Below are 18,396 nucleotides of genomic sequence, written 5' to 3' on the forward strand. Positions count from 1 at the left end.
CAGCTTGCTTCTTATTTTCAGTCAAAAATCCTGGCAATTCAAGTTAGTCTCTCCTCCGATCATACACCAAAGGAGAAGATTCATGACATGATTCAGAGTGCTAGGACGTCACCTATTAAGGGGCGTCTCTCTGACTGTGAGTCAATCTCATTGGAAGACCCACTGAAGGAGTTAAGTTCTTTGAAATAAGATTCCCCTTTTCTACCCTTGTCCACCCAAAGTGTGTGTGCTAGCAGCTTCTGTAATTAATTCCCTAGTAAATAAGGTACTAAATTCTTCCCCTGAGTTGGCCAAGGTACCAAGCTCATGGAAGCAAGCAAAGATTCTGCCTCTTTTCAAGAAACCGTCAGCAGATCCTGAGACCCCATCAAATTATGGATCAATATCCCTGCCTCCAGCTTTTTCAAAGATTCTGGAAAAGCATGTCAATTTTCAAATCTTGAATCTAATTACGTCCTCCATTCTAGCCAGTCAGGGTTTAGACCCAACTACAGTACTGAGAAAGCTCCCTCAGAGGTCAGTGAACATATCAAAGGTATAATAAATGGTGGGGGAAAGGCGGTGCTGATAATGTTAATCGATGACTTTTGATACGGTTCCCCATTTCAGCCTCCTAGAGTGTCTGCAGTCAGTGAGCATAGTGGCTCAGGCCCTGAATTGACTCTCCTCTTTACTAGAGGGATGCAGTCAGCAGATTTGTATTCTACCTTATTCATCAGCACCTCTGGGGTTGTCACTGCATGTTTTTTCTAGGGTTTTGCACTGAGCCTTACCCTATTAAATGTATATGTTACCTCTCTGGCTCAGCTAGCTGAATCCTTGGATGCCAAAGTTATATCACACGCTGATAACATCCAGCTTTTGTTCTTTTGTGATAAGGGCAATGAACTCCCTGGGTATTTGATTAAAGTTTGTCTAACAGAAGTTTTTCATTGAATGGCTACACATCAGATTAGGTGTAACTCTGAGATGGTAGAGATTCTCTTTTGTTGTAATATTCTACCTAACAGCTGGCAAATCTTCTGGCCTGAAAATGCCTTTCGTCCTGGCCCACAGGATGGCATTGTGAGGAATTTAGGGGTGAAATTTGACGATCAATTATCATTCAATCCATAAATAAAATCAGTGGTGGGCACATGTTTTGGGGTTTTGAACTCACTGAAAATGTTTGTACACCTACTGTCTTTTTCGGCTAAAGAGCAGTTATTCAGGTTATGATAAAATCAAGATTGGATTATGACAATGTGCTCTATCTGAGCCTGCTACAATATCTTGTGGAGAGTATGCAGGTGGTGCAAAACCTGGCAGCCTACCTTCTTTTCAGATTGCCTGTGAGAATTCATATTTCCTCACACATGCAAGATTTGCACTGGCTGCCAATCAGGAAAAGAATTGTGTTTAATGTGTTGGTGCTGATGCATGGGGCTCTTTACTAATCTGGGGCCCAATATCTTAGAGTCAGGTTCAGCTTTCACTATCTCTCCCGGAATCTGAGATCAGCCAATAAACTATTGGTAGCGATCCCTTGTGTGCAGAAGACTAGAATGGGTGGCTGATTCACTGCTTTTTAGCGGCTAGTGCCCGGAATGAGCTCCAGTTAGAATTGCAGACTGTCTCTAGTCAATCTGCCTTTAAAAAAAAGTTGAAAACTTGGATTTTTAATCAGGTTTGAATTGTTGATGATTTTCTACTGACCTTTTGGCTTGTGCGCCGGGACACTTTGCTGAGAAGCTATGCGCATTAAAAGTTTAGATTTATTTATTCTTTCATCTGCTGACCATTCTCATACCTGGTCATATCCTACGCTCACTAATATCATTAGCCCTGGCCCTTCATACATGTACTGTGATAGGGTCCACCATGAAGCACAACACACCGTTGTGAGCATTGGAAGAGTATACTATTTGTGGATTATAGTACAGACACCTTTACAGCCAGACCCATTGACTTCATGCATATAGTCCATACAGCCTGGAGCCATAGTACAGACTACATCCGAAGACTTGAACACACATAGCATGCCTTCCATTGTGACCTGGGTTAGCTTCCCCTCTGGTGATGTGTGAACATGTGGAAAACCTAACTGAATATCATATTACATCTAATAGAGTTTGTGTAGTATGTATTGGCCTCACAGGACGAACCATTTGCCAAATGTGGCACTGTTACAGCGATGACATCAACATTCCATTGTATTTCTTATTTGGTTGGATGTAAAAAAAAGTACTGATCCATACATCAAAACATCCTCCGAAGAAAACAACTATCTGCACTATTAATGTGTCACATGTGAAATATGCCTGTGCAGCGCAAGCATTACTTATGAGAAATTGAAACCAGACATGTAGGTGTAAGGGGCCTGTGACACATTGACATTGTGGGTTAATGGAATGAAGTATCAGATCAAAGGGGTTTCCTCAGCCACCATTCAAAATGTATTTCATGTAAAAGTATTCAGGGCTAATATTGTTTGTTAGTGATCATCCAATGATCCATAGATCTACAGGGAGAATACTCTGGGCTTCAGTTATCTTGCCACACAACCTCTGCCCCAGCATGGTCCATGGGTATGACTGGTCACAACTCATTGTCAGGCCTTGCTCCCTGCCGGTAGAGCATACTATTCCTGTCTGGACATCACATTTCCAACAATTCAACACAACAGACTGCAGCTTGAGGCCATTCCACATGTGTCCTCAAGGCTTTGTGGCACTCTGAAGGGGTCATTGAGCTATTGGTAGCTCACATACAACATTTTGGTGAGCCCTGATCTAGGCTGAGTGACATGTGGGAATTTACACCTACTTAACATCATCCTCAACTGCTTTATCTAGATTACAATCACTGCTTATACTGCAAATGCCAGATATGAGTTTGCAGAATTAGCATGATCGGAATACTAAATATGTCATAGGTACCTTGTAATGTGTTCATGCATAGATGTCTATATGCACCTCAAATAGAATCTAGGGCGTTCCACACTTCACACATCCCAATGGTGATATTAGGACCACAATTCATACTGCTGGAAAGTCCATTACATTATTGTCCCATTTAGGGACCACTATACTTTACACCACTAATCAGACTGAAGATTTCAACTCAGAGGCACATTGTAGCTTGTGGGAATGGAAATTATGGAGTTAAACAAAGTAACATATGGATGTAAGATAATGTACCTGTTCCTCTAGTGAGCCATTGAGCTGACCATACAGTAAAAGGACCTCTTCTGCCAGCATCTCCAGCTCCTCTACTGAGAAGGCAAGGGCACTTTCACCTGCTTGGCCTGCCATGCTTGGTCCCAAAGGTGACAAATAGCCACAGAAAATGGAGGTGGTCGTGATAGCAGTAGTGTCAGGAGGTAAGTGAGGTATTTTTCAAACCGTGGCGTACATTTACCCGAGATATGCAGTCATCAGCATGCACAGCCACACTCATTGGCCCTCTACTGTCACAATCACCAATGTTAGCCTATGGCTGTGTCCGTCATGGACTCAACCGCCCCCTGCACCATTGACTAACGCAAGCGGTGTCAGAAACACAATGTCCAATATGCAAGGTCAGGCATTTGCCATTTTAGCAGCTGAAAGTACTGCATTGATGATTGTTAACTGCATCACCACCATTTCAAATGAAGGGTTACATGTGAAACTATGTATAAATGTATTACTTTTTGCATTTGACTTGAGTTTTAATTTGTCTAGTGCATTAGTGTGCATACAGTCTAGATTAGTGCAGTGCAGTGTACGCCACAGTGGATGGTATTTTGTCCAACTGTCTATTAAAAAGTGGTGAAAATGATACCTCCAAGATGTATTATTTACACCGTAATGGTCAAGACACATGTGAAAACCATAATGGGGATCGATGAGGGAAGTTGTACAAAAGGTCTTTTGAAGGAATATGTGTATATTGTTATATGAAACAGTTCTGTACTGTCACATGAGTTTTGGCTTACTCTTCACATTTCTTACTGTGGACATTGTAAACAACTTTCATATACTGTTTTCAATTCACACAGGTACCATAGGAGAGGGAGGAGATGACATCCTCCTGTGTACCGCCCAATTCCAGACCTTCAGACTATGAAAGAAAGGGATATCATCAGTAAGTTTTGTTTGAATAGACAAACCATACTGGATCTATGTCATCAGATTGAGCCTGATGTCCTGCCTCAAAACACCAATTCCACATGTATCACACTGTAGGAAAGTACCATCTTGCCTGGCATGTTACCCCCATTTTTCACTGTATATATGTTGTTTTAGTTGTATGTGTCACTGGGACCCTGGTAACCCAGGGCCCCAGTGCTCATAAGTGTGCCTGAATGTGTTACCTGTGTAGTGACTAACTGTCTCACAGAGGCTCTGCTAATCAGAACCTCAGTGGTTATGCTCTCTCATTTCTTTCCAAATTGTCACTAACAGGCTAGTGACCATTTTTACCAATTTACATTGGCTTACTGGAACACCCTTATAATTCCCTAGTATATGGTACTGAGGTACCCAGGGTATTGGGGTTCCAGGAGATCCCTATGGGCTGCAGCATTTCTTTTGCCACCCATAGGGAGCTCTGACAATTCTTACACAGGCCTGCCACTGCAGCCTGAGTGAAATAACGTCCACGTTATTTCACAGCCATTTTACACTGCACTTAAGTAACTTATAAGTCACCTATATGTCTAACCTTTACCTGGTAAAGGTTAGGTGCAAAGTTACTTAGTGTGTGGGCACCCTGGCACTAGCCAAGGTGCCCCCACATTGTTCAGAGCCAATTCCCTGAACTTTGTGAGTGCGGGGACACCATTACACGCGTGCACTACATATAGGTCACTACCTATATGTAGCTTCACAATGGTAACTCCGAATATGGCCATGTAACATGTCTATGATCATGGAATTGCCCCCTCTATGCCATCCTGGCATAGTTGGCACAATCCCATGATCCCAGTGGTCTGTAGCACAGACCCTGGTACTGCCAAACTGCCCTTCCTGGGGTTTCACTGCAGCTGCTGCTGCTGCCAACCCCTCAGACAGGCAGCTGCCCTCCTGGGGTCCAGCCAGGCCTGGCCCAGGATGACAGAACAAAGAACTTCCTCTGAGAGAGGGTGTGACACCCTCTCCCTTTGGAAAATGGTGTGAAGGCAGGGGAGGAGTAGCCTCCCCCAGCCTCTGGAAATGCTTTGTTGGGCACAGAGGTGCCCAATTCTGCATAAGCCAGTCTACATCGGTTCAGGGACCCCTTAGCCCCTGCTCTGGCGCGAAACTGGACAAAGGAAAGGGGAGTGACCACTCCCCTGACCTGCACCTGCCCTGGGAGGTGTCCAGAGCTCCTCCAGTGTGCTCCAGACCTCTGCCATCTTGGAAACAGAGGTGCTGCTGGCACACTGGACTGCTCTGAGTGGCCAGTGCCACCAGGTGACGTCAGAGACTCCTGCTGATAGGCTCCTTCAGGTGTTAGTAGCCTATCCTCTCTCCTAGGTAGCCAAACCCTCTTTTCTGGCTATTTAGGGTCTCTGTCTCTGGGGAAACTTTAGATAACGAATGCAAGAGCTCATCCGAGTTCCTCTGCATCTCCCTCTTCACCTTCTGATAAGGAATCGACTGCTGACCGCGCTGGAAGCCTGCAAACCTGCAACATAGTAGCAAAGACGACTACTGCAACTCTGTAACGCTGATCCTGCCACCTTCTCGACTGTTTTCCTGCTTGTGCATGCTGTGGGGGTAGTCTGCCTCCTCTCTGCACCAGAAGCTCCGAAGAAATCTCCCGTGGGTCGACGGAATCTTCCCCCTGCAACCGCAGGCACCAAAAAGCTGCATTACTGGTCCCTTGGGTCTCCTCTCAGCACGACGAGCGAGGTCCCTCGAATCTAGCAGCTCTGTCCAAGTGACCCCCACAGTCCAGTGACTCTTCAGCCCAAGTTTGGTGGAGGTAAGTCCTTGCCTCACCTCGCTGGGCTGCATTGCTGGGAACCGCGACTTTGCAGCTACTCCGGCCCCTGTGCACTTCCGGCGGAAATCCTTTGTGCACAGCCAAGCCTGGGTCCACGGCACTCTAACCTGCATTGCACGACTTTCTAAGTTGGTCTCCGGCGACGTGGGACTCCTCTATGCAACTTCAGCGAGCACTGTTTCACGCATCCTTGTAGTGCCTGTTTCTGGCATTTCTCCGGGTGCTACCTACTTCAGTGAGGGCTCTTTGTCTTGCTCGACGTCCCCTCTCTCTTCAGGTTCAATTTGCGACCTCCTGGTCCCTCCTGGGCCCCAGTAGCGTCCAAAAACGCCAAACACACGATTTGCAACTAGCAAGGCTTGTTGGCATTCTTTCAGCGGGAAAACACTTCTGCACGACTTTCCACGGCAAGCGGGATCCGTCCATCAAAGGGGAAGTCTCTAGCCCTTTTTGTTCCTGCAGAAACATCAGCTTCTTCTGTCCAGTCGAAGCTTCTTTGCACCCGCAGCTGGCATTTCCTGGGCATCTGCCCATCTCCGACGTGCTTGTGACTTTTGGACTTGGTCCCCTTGTTCCACAGGTACCCTAAATTGGAAATCCACAGTTGTTGCATTGCTGGTTTGTGTCTTTCCTGCATTATTCCTCTAACACGACTACTTTGTCCTTAGGGGAACTTTAGTGCACTTTGCACTCACTTTTCAGTGTCTTGGGGAGGGTTATTTTTCTAACTCTCACTATTTTCTAATAGTCCCAGCGACCCTCTACAAGGTCACATAGGTTAGGGGTCCATTCGTGGTTCGCATTCCACTTTTGGAGTATATGGTTTGTGTTGCCCCTATCCCTATGTTTCCCCATTGCATCCTATTGTAACTATACATTGTTTGCACTGTTTTCTAAGACTATACTGCATATTTTTGCTATTGTGTATATATATCTTGTGTATATTTCCTATCCTCTCACTGAGGGTACACTCTAAGATACTTTGGCATATTGTTATAAAAATAAAGTACCTTTATTTTTAGTATAACTGTGTATTGTGTTTTCTTATGCTATTGTGCATATGACACTAGGTGGTACTGTAGTAGCTTCACACGTTTCCTAGTTCAGCCTAAGCTGCTCTGCTAAGCTACCATTATCTATCAGCCTAAGCTGCTAGACACCCTATACACTAATAAGGGATAACTGGGCCTGGTGCAAGGTGCAAGTACCCCTTGGTACTCACTACAAGCCAGTCCAGCCTCCTACACACACCAATTGGGAACGTCACTGCAGTATTGCATTTTCTGGCAACAGGTCCCTTTCAATACACAGTGACAATAGGTGGTGGTATGTCACAACAAATTTTTCTGTTGTATACTAAACGATGTCCTTTCAGCAAAAATGAGACAAATTGACAGCTATATCCAGTTCCCCAGGCATGAGGATTTAGCCAATGTGAAGGCTATATTGCATGGATTAGCTCAGCTACCACATGTAGTTGGAGCCACTGTTGGAACCCAAATTGCCTTAGTGCCACCACAAGCCAGGGAACAGGAAGGACTTCCTTTCTATTAACATCCAGGCTGTCTGCTTGCCCTGTTTGTATATTTCAAAAGTCTCTGCCGGTTCCCTGGATAGGCCCATGATTCACTTGTCATGTGGAACAGCACCGTACCCCAGCTGATGTCACAGCTACAACCGGAGAGGACCTAGCTAGTTGGTAAGTATGATCTATCGTAACTTTGTGTGGGTAATGTCAGGTAGTTTTAAAAGGAAGCTTGTAACTTACTGTTGCACTTATTTCTGTCTTCCATCTAAGAGACTCAGCCTAGCCCAATCACCATGGTTGTTGGCTCCCCTGAGGAATCTAACAATGCCAAGGACGTCCTCTTCAATGAGGTTCATGGAAGGACAAGGCAGCCAGTGGAGCAGGCTTTTGGGCTCCTGAAGGCCAGATTTAAATGTCTGGACAAAACTGGGGGAGCCCTCCTCCACTCACCCAGGAAAGTGTGTCAGGTCATTGCTGCATGAACTACAACCTAGCCCTACAATAGAACATTCCTTATATCACGAAGGAGGGGAACTCTAAAGGGCCACCGGGTGAGGATTCTGGAATGCCAAATGATGATGACAGTGATGAAGAGGAATGTGCTGACTTGTGTCAAGATCTCACAAACAACTTCTCTTGAGTGCAAGTATTTTGGTAACATGTATTAACTGTGACAACAACTGTTGTTGTGATGAAGAGAGGAGTATGTTAGATGAAAACATCAGGGAGAGCAAACTCTAGATAATCCAGGTGGAAGGTGTTTATTAAAAAAGGTTATGCCACATGGTCATTATGTTTTTGTTGCTTTGTTTAACTCTGATGTTTTGTCAGGGACTGTGTTCTCCAGGAGTTTACTATCTGAATTGCCTTATCTATTAAGTTTGACAGCTAATTTTCTTTTTTTATCTATTCTACAGCATCATCATTTGGACATATCAAAGTTGTGACATTAGTGGGAAGATGATATTGGTTGGAAGTACAAAGTGGACAGTAGTTGCTCATGGGTATGATGACACAGAATTTGGGTGTGCAAATCCTGTACCAAAATAGCTTGCTAAGTGAAAGGATGGACGTTTTAAGGAATCCATTGGACTTGTGATGTGGTGGTCAAAATTGAAAGTGTGAGCCATCACGTGCTCCATCAAAATGTTTTTGTGGAGCCAAATCATGCTATTCTCCCTTCCGATTAGCTAAATCCTCATTGTGTGTGATGTGCATGTGGCTGTAGATGTGTCTCATATTAGTATGGCAAGGTGATTGTAGCATGACACAGATATTTGTCACTGGGATTCCACCAGATATTGGAAGTATGGATTGGAATGATCCTGTGATCAGAAAATGTAGTTCTGCAATGTGTGTGTTTATTGGTGTTATTGATGAAGGATTACTTTGTGGGCTAGGTGATATAGCCCCAACTGATGGCATAGACCAATTGTATTTTACCTCTTTGATGAAATGTGCAGCTGTATCCCCTCAGTCCATGTTTGAAAGGTCTACAAAGTAAATTGTAACCACTAGCACAGATAATTGGTGTCATGCATGATTTGGCATGTTTCTGCCATAAGGTCTGGCTATTATTGGTGCAATGTACTAAAGATGGTGTATGAGAACACATTTGAATGAATGTTTTAGTGAGACATGTTTGGTTGTGATCCTGAGCTAAACATTGTGTGTATCCAACATATCCAGACTTACACAAGTAGATATTTATGTCATTGTCAAGTTCATTTTGAAGTACATAAATACATTGCTGGATGTGAGATATACAATAGCAGGCAATGAGTTTCAGACTTGTGGATTTATTTTAGTGAACAGGGAGAAAAGAAGCATTGTGAAAAACAAACATAAAAAATGAAAAGTGGATAAGTCGGTCATGGTGAATGAAACCATAGTTGTAGTTGCCAAGTTATATGTAGTCCAATGCCCAGAATACTACTGCCATTAGAAAGGTAGACGTGTTGAGGAACTGTCCACAGAATTAATGTGCTACACACACTAGAGGATATTAGGTTCAAGGTTTCTTGGTGGTGGAGGTGGGGGTCTTGCCATCTTTAACTCCTGGTGATTTGCGGGGATGTCCATGCTTGACAGTGTGTGGTGGGGGGACCCACATCTACAGGGGCAGGGGTGTCTACAGGTGTATCTTCCTTTGGCAGTGCCTCCCTTCCTTCTCTTCCTTGCAGCAGATGTAGATAGCCCTGATGTAGCTGGGGCACAGGAAGAGGTAGATGGTGCTAGGAAAGCCCTGAACAGGTGTGTACAAATGTCCGTCAGCACCCCTATTAGGGGGCCCACGTTGGAGTTTTGGGCCTCCATCTCATTATGTATGTCCCTCTGCAGCTGCTTCATCTTCTGGAGTTCAGTGAGTACCTGGCCCATCATGCCTTGGAACTCTTCATAGGCTCCCAAGACATAGCCAATGGTGTCCTGTGTGTGAGGGGCCCTAGTGACCTCACTTTGCTGGCCCACAGTTACCCTCCCACAACCCCTACCACCAGGGTGTCCACTCCCACTGGTTCCTGGCTTCTCTTTAACTGGATTGGTGATTCAGGATCCAGCGGGTGGTGGGGTCATGATGGTCACTACTGTGATAGGTACACAGGCTGTGATGGATGATATTGGCTTAGGTGTTAGAGCTGGGGTGGGAGATGTGGTTGTGTGCTCAGTGAGACTCACTGTTGCCATCTGCCCAGGCCGACCATACCAGCACCGTCATCCTCATCCAGATCACCAGGAGTGTTGTCATCCCTGAAGGCTTGGTCCTGGGTTGGAGTAGGTGTCTCTTCTCTGTCCATGTTCTGGCCATGTGCTCTACCAGATAGACCTGTTGTGAAATAGAGAACATTGTTTTTGTTGGAATTGTGTAATCTACAGCCTAATCTTTTGTAACACAATAAGTAGAAAGCTAGAAGAAGACAAAATATGAAGAATTTACTATTGTAATATGTTTCAGTGGTATTAAGCTTGTTCAAAAGACATTTGTAGATGTTAAATACATATACTTAAATTGGGCAGCTCATTAGGGGGGTCATTACAACATTGGCGGTAAAAGGCGCTTACCGCCGTGCAGAAGACCGCCAACACACCGCGGCGGCGGCGGTAGTCCGCCACAGCTATTATGACACACATCTCGGAATCCGCCGAAATTCAGACACCCACACAACTCCGCCACACCAAAGGTCAGTGTTAAAGTGGCGAAAACAAAACCTCCACGCCAACAGAAACACGCCCATGCTATTACGACCCATGAATCCACGCGGCGGTCTTTCAACCGGGGTATTCCATTGGCGGTATACACCGCCGCGCTCAAAATACACACACATCTCCAAAACACTGCCACATTGGACAATTCCAAATACACACACCTGATACACATTCAAACACCACTCCCACACACCCAACACAATATAAAACACACACCCACATCACCCACAAACCCCTATGATCAAAATTCACGGACGAAGGCCAGAGAGACAGCACAGCCAAGACAACACCACCATACAGAGGCACACAACACCATCACCCACACCACATCCACACACAAAACACCACACACCACTACACATCACCACACACATCAACACTCACATTGCCGCACACATCACACACACCACCCCATGTCACGCCAAAGACACCCCCGCTTCTCTGAGGAGGAGCTCAGGGTCATGGTGGAGGAAATCATCCGGGTAGAGCCACAGCTATTTGGCTCACAGGTACAGCACACCTCCATAGCCAGGAAGATAGAGCTATGGCGCAGAATCGTGGACAGGGTCAACGCTGTGGGACAACACCCAAGAAATAGGGAGGACATCAGGAAGAGGTGGAACGACCTACGGAGGAAGGTGCGTTCAATGGTCTCCAGGCACAACATCGCGGTTCAGTGGACTGGCAGCGGACCCCCACCTCCTCCCCCACAACTAACAACATGGGAGGAGCAAGTCTTGACAATCATGCATCCAGAGGACCTCGGAGGTATCGGTGGAGGATGGGACACTGGTAAGTCAAATCTTAACTATCATATCCCCCACCCTACCTGCATGCTGTCACACACCCCAACCTCATCCCCTCCCCTATCACCCTAAATCCTCACTAATGTACTAATAACACAAACCACCCATTCCAACACCAAGCCCTGCATGACACAACTAAGCATGGACACCCCTCACTAAAGCATGCCCACTGCACATACCCAGAACAACCCCCTAACCATCATCACACAAGCCCCCACACAGGAATGCCTGCACTGGGGTACACAGACACCCACCCATTGCAGACCATCACACACACAAATGCATTAATCATGCTCTTATGCCCCTGCAGGAGCCCGAAGGACCGTCACCACACCAGAGGGTCCAGACTACACCACTCCACCCCCAGAAGAGGCCCACAGTGACGATAGCAGCTCTGCCCTACTGGATCCTGATGACCAGCCCGGACCATCGTGGGCTTCGGGACAGTCGGTTCCCCTTGCACAGGCACAGCCCAACACTGACCTTCCACCCTCTGGTAACACCAGCACAGCAGCCACCCAGCGGGCCCAAACCTCCGCACCCAGGACAGGTCAATCAGCGGTGTGTCCACCACATTAGGGAACCCAGGATAACCCACCACCCCAACAACAACAGGGACCTGGGGGCAGTGGTAGTGGGCAAACGGTCCAGGGGACGGAGGCCCAGGAACACAGGGGTACTGGGAGGGCTGCTGTGCGACAGGGGGCGGACAGGCCAAGGGAACCCACTCTCCACGAGGCCCTCACCTCCATCATGAGAGCATACCACCACTCCCAGGAGATGATGGCGACGGTCCTGGTAAAGTTTCAGGAGACCCAGCGCCTGCAGGAGGACCAGTATTTGGGGTTCAGGGAGGAGCTCAGGACCATCAGCTCCGCCCTGGGCACCATCGTAGGGGTGCTGAAGGACATACAGAAGACCCTGAGGGACTCAGTGGCACTCCAAGGGGCCCCTGACACTAGCCAGGACGATGAACTGCCCACCACCTCCGCCGGCGCTAGTGGACAGGACGCCCCGCCACAGGACCACCACACCAGCACCCCACCCCCTACAGACGGACAACCACCACGCAAGCGGTCCCTGAGATCCAGGAACAGGACAGAGCAAGATGGCAAGACCCCCGCCAGGAAATGAGACCACCCTGATTGTCCCCCCACTGACCCACTTTGTTACCCTGTCCATACTTGAACTGCCCCAGCTCCACTTCCTATGCCCAGATGGGCAGTGCACCTGTGAGACTAATAGACTGGACTCTGCCATGGACATTCCTCCGCCATCACCCATCCTCATTTTACAACCCCCTCCCATTTCTGAGCACTTCAATAAACACCCTTGAACCACAAAACAATCTGGAGTCAGTCTGTGATATTGTAAATATATATTATCAATGACAGTGTCATAATGTGTTTCCCATTGTAAAGCCAACATACCTATGTCACACATCACAAGTCCTTGAAGGAAGCAAGCAGATGACACACGTTGGTAACCACACCTGTGAAACCGTAATGGAAAGGTACAACTCAGTTACCAAATACTGGTTGAAATTGACAGACAGGATAGAGGTAGATGTGTGAAAGTTAATGTAATGGTAAAAATGAAAATGTTCTCACCTGTGTCTCACTGGAAATATTGCTGTATGACTGACTCCCTGTTGTTGTTGTCTTCTTCCTCAGCTTCCTCCTCATCACTGTCCACAGGCTCCACAGACTCCACAGGCTCCACAGCTGCCACAACACCGTCATCTGGACCATCCTCCTGCAGAAAAGGCACCTGGCGTCGCAAAGCCAAATTATGAAGCATCGAGCAGGCGATGATGATATCGCACACCTTCTTCGGTGAGTAGAATAGGGAACCACCTGTCATATGGAGGCACCTGAACCTGGCCTTCAGGAGGCCGAAGGTGCGTTCGATCACCCTCCTAGTCCGCCCATGGGCCTCATTGTAGCGTTCCTCTGCCCTGGTCCTGGGATTCCTCACTGGGGTCAGTAGCCATGACAGGTTGGGGTAAGCAGAGACCCCCAATAGCCATACACAGTGCCTCTGGAGTTGAGCCATCATATCAGGGATGCTGCTATTCCGCAGGATGTACGCGTCATGCACTGAGCCAGGGAACATAACATTTACCTGAGAGATGTACTGGTCTGCCAAATAGACCATCTGAACATTCATGGAATGATAACTCTTCCTGTTTCTGTACACCTGTTCACTCCTGTGGGGGGGGGACAAGAGCTACGTGGGTCCCATCGATGGCACCTGTGACGTTGGGGATATGTCCAAGGGCATAGAAGTCACCTTTAACTGTAGCCAAATCTTCCACCTCAGGGAAAATGATGTATCTCCTTACGTGTTTCAGCAGGGCAGACAACACTCTGGACAAAACATTGGAAAGCATAGGCTGGGACATCCCTGATGCCATGGCCACTGTTGTCTGGAATGACCCACTTGCAAGGAAATGGAGCACTGACAGCACCTGCACGTCAGGGGGGATTCCAGTGGGATGGCGGATTGGTGACATCAGGTCTGGCTCCAACTGGGTACATAGTTCCTGGATTGAGGAGCGGTCAAACCTGTAGGTGACGATTACATGTCGCTCTTCCATTGTCAACAGGTCCACCAGTGGTCGGTACACCAGTGGATTCCGCCATCTTCTCACATGTCCCAGCTGACGGCGCCTACGAAGGACAACAGCGACGAATCAGTCATTTTTCCTCCAGGTATGTACCCACAGTTACACACAAGACTACACCAATCACAAAACCCTTCCTGTATGTGTGTTGAGTGTAGGCCTAGCTATGTGTGACGCAGAGGTAAATGAAGCCATATGGGCCCCTGAAATGGCAGCTGCCTGACCTCTAAACTGGGACAATGGGATTGTGGGGTAACAGCACTGGCGTTGCACACCGTCGCGGTAGGCGGTGGTAGACCGCGACGCAATGCTGCATTGGTTAACATTGGACCCTATGGGTCCCAGGAGCCAATGAACAGGTGCGCCGGTGGTGATGATGCGCACCGCCGCGGACGTCACAGCCATTTTCTATCTGTTCAATCACTAGATACCTGACCTTCGACAGGAGAGGACCTACACTGCAAGTGCTGCTGTGACCTCAGTCTGGAAGTGACGATGGCTGCTGCGTCTGGGGAAAGGGCCCCTGCCTTCACTGCTCAGGAGTTGGAGAAACTGGTAGACGGGGTCCTCCCCCAGTTCACGCTACTCTACGGTCCTCCAGACCAACAGGTTAGTACACAGGGAGCACGTTGTATGGGCTAGGCCTGGGTGGAGAGGGCTGGTTGTAAGAGGGAAGGGGGCAGAGTTCATAGAACATTAATGCATGTGAATGAACGGGCCACATGGCCAGAGTAGGGAGGGGGCCACTCACATCGACGGTGCAGTTGATAATGGCTGTTCCTCTTCCCTTGTGCATGTCATGTAGGTCAGCGCTCACCAGAAAAGGGTCATTTGGCGTGCCATCGCCAAGGAGGTTCGGACCCTGGGGGCCCACCAGAGACGGGGCACCCACTGCGGGAAAAGATGGGAGGACATTCGCCACTGCAGCAAGAAGACGGCCGAGGCTCAGCTGGGGATGGCCTCCCAACATGGGAGGGGTGCCCGTCGCACCATGACCCCCCTGATGTTCCGGATCCTGGCGGTGGCCTACCCGGAGTTGGATGGGCGCTTGAGGGCATCACAGCAGACACAAGGGGGTGAGTACAACCTCATTCTGCGGACTTTGCGCGCAGTAGAGGGGTCTGGGTGGGGGAGGAGGCCTGTGGGTGTACCTAGGCCAGCCAGAAACACGAAGACAAGGCCCCTCTGTAATGCAGCCCATGTGGCACTCTACCCCACCTCAGTAGAGTGCCAAGTCGAGGTATAGTTGCCCCTGTGGCATCCATGTGTGCAGATGTCCACCATAGCCATGTAGGCCATATCCCAGAAATTGCATATGCAGAGGGCAGGAGCACAGCGTAATGCAGGGGGCTGCTGTGTCTGTCTTGTCCGCCAACGATAGCAGTATGCCATGCACTCAACCTGTTCTTCTTCTGTCTCCCCCCCCCTGTTTTTTGCTCTCCCTGTTCTTTTGTACATCAGCATCATCAGGCGGAGGTACAGTGGCACCAGAGCACGAGGGAGCTGCATCCCACATGGCCATGGAGGGCCACACCACGGACTCTGAATGCACCAGTGGGACGGAGGGAGAGGGGAGCTTCACGTCGGCCACCGGATCACCAACCAGCGACACGGACTCGTCCGCCGATGGGGGCTCCCCTACCAGCACCGCCCTCCCAGCAGCCCCTCAGCATTCGCCCCATGCCCGCTCACCCAGGAGGGTGGGCATCACCTTCGTCCCAGGCACCTCAGGCCCTGCCCCAGTCACCCCTGCTGCCCTCAGTGAGGAGGCCATTGACCTCCTCAGGTCCCTCACTGTTGGGCAGTCTACCATTGTGAATGCCATCCAGGGTGTAGAACGAGAGTTGCAACACAGTAATGCATTCCTGGAGGGCATTCATTCTGGTCAGGCTGTCCTTCAACGAACCCTGCAAACTCCGGCCTCAGCACTGATGGCAGCCATTGTCCCTGTGTCTAGCCTCCCCCCTCCAACTTCCTCCACCCAGACCCAGTCCCCTGTACCCCAGCCTATCCCAAGCACACCATCAGACCAGCATGCACACACCTCAACAGACAAAAGTAGGTCAGGCAAACATAAGCACCACACAACCCACAGGCACTCACACAAGCATCACCCACATGCAAAGACTGCAACATCCACTGCCTCCACTGTGTCCCCCTCCTCCTCTTCTCCCTCCTCCCTCCCAGTTTCGTCTACACACACCTGCATGCACCACATCTACAGGCACCATGAATCGCACCAGGACACCCAGCACCCCAAGCCGCTCACCTGCACTCACCACCTCCACTGCCATTTACACGTCCCCTGTGTCCTCTCCCAGTGTGTCTGTGATGCCCCCTCCCAAAGTACACAAACGCCGGCAATCACACACTCAACATCAATCCACCTCATGACAGCCTCCAGTACCTGCACCTGCACCCAAAACACCTAAAGTGAAACCTCCTACAACCACCTCCTCTTCCTCCACTCCCAGACCCCCTCCAACTACCCATCCTAGTGTTCGTCAGAAACTGTCCCTGTGTAAAGTTGACCTTTTTCCCCCACCCCCCCCCCCCCTCAATTCATCAGATCCGTAGTAGGGCCTCAGCCAAAAAGCATCCAATACCAGTGGTGCCTGTTCAAGGTATGTAGAGTGCACCGGTCACCAGGGCAGGCAGTGTGACCCGGAGCCAAGGCACTGGCAGCCCACCCCCTGTAAAGGCTCTGAAATTGGAGAATGGGCGACGGGACCGTGTGAAGACTCCTGGTGGGAAAACAACTCACATGGGTTCCAAGGGGATTGTAGAGTCAGCTGTGACTCCACCAAAGGTGGGGAAGGGCCAGAGGAAGTCTGCCCAGCCTGTTGTGAGTATCACGGCGGAGAAGAGCAGCATCATTCCCGGCGGTCGAGACGCCACCGCCAGCACCGTCGTCACTGGTCAGGAGACCACCGCCGGAGTCATAGCCCAGGAGGGCCCAAGTATCGTCACTGGTCAGGAGACCACCGTCGGAGTCATAGCTCAGGAGGGCCCAAGTATCGTCACTGTCAGGAGACCTCCACCGGAGACAGTGCCCAGGAGGGCCCAAGTATCGTCACTGGTCAGGAGACCACCGCCGGAGTCATAGCCCAGGAGGGCCCAAGTATCATCACTGGTCAGGAGACCACCGCCGGAGTTATAGCCCAGGAGGGTCCAAGTATCGTCACTGGTCAGGAGACCACCGCCACCGCCGGAGTCAGTGCCCAGGAGGGCCCCGGCTGCCACATCCCAGGTGGGCTATGAGGGAACATCATGCCACACACCAATGCCCAGTCTAGGGAACGTCATGACACACACCAATGTCCGTACCAGAACCGCCATGGCAAAGCACCGCTGAACAGGGCAAGCTCCGCCATGGCAAAGCACCGCTGAACAGGGCAAAGACCGCCATGGTGAAGACCGCTGAACAGGGCAAGCACCGCCATGGCAAAGCACCGCTGAACAGGGCAAAGACCGCCATGGTGAAGACCGCTGAACAGGGCAAGTACCGCCATGGCAAAGCACCGCTGAACAGGGCAAAGACCGCCATGGTGAAGACGGCTGAACAAGGCAAGAACCGCCATGGCAAAGCACTACTGAACAGTCCAGAACCGCCATGGCAAAGCACCGTTGAACAGGGCAAGCACTGCCATGGCAAAGCACCGCTCAACAGTCCAGAACCACCATGGCAAAGGACCGCTGAACAGTCCAGAACCCTCATGGCAAAGCACCGCTGAACAGTCCAGAACCGCCATGGCGAAGCACCGCTGAACAGTCCAGAACCGCCATGGCAAAGCACCGCTGAACAGGGCAAGCACCGCCATGGCAAAGCACCGCTCAACAGTCCAGAACCGCCATGGCAAACCACCGCTGAACAGTCCAGAACCGCCATGGCAAACCAAAGCTGAACAGTCCAGAACCGCCATGGCAAAGCACTGCTGAACAGTCCAAAACCGCCATGGCAAAGCACCGCTGAACAGTCCAGAACCACCATGGCAAAGCACCGCTGAACAGGGCAAGCGCCGCCATGGCAAAGCACCGCTGAACAGGTCAAAGACCGCCATGGTGAAGACCGCTGAACAGGCCTGAGACCGCCATGGCACAGCACCGCTGAACAGGGCATGCACCGGGTAAGAATGAATAGAACGCCACATCAAGCATCCTTATCCCATGTGCAGCTGGGACAGTGGCGGGACAGGAACTTTCACGGGGAGACTAATCCAGTTTGGGCACCAGTCACCCTCACGAGCCACTGGTGGATGTTATCTACTTGCGAAATTGTG

The sequence above is a fragment of the Pleurodeles waltl genome, chromosome 2_1, assembly GCF_031143425.1.
Source record: "Pleurodeles waltl isolate 20211129_DDA chromosome 2_1, aPleWal1.hap1.20221129, whole genome shotgun sequence".
NCBI lineage: Eukaryota > Metazoa > Chordata > Amphibia > Caudata > Salamandridae > Pleurodeles > Pleurodeles waltl.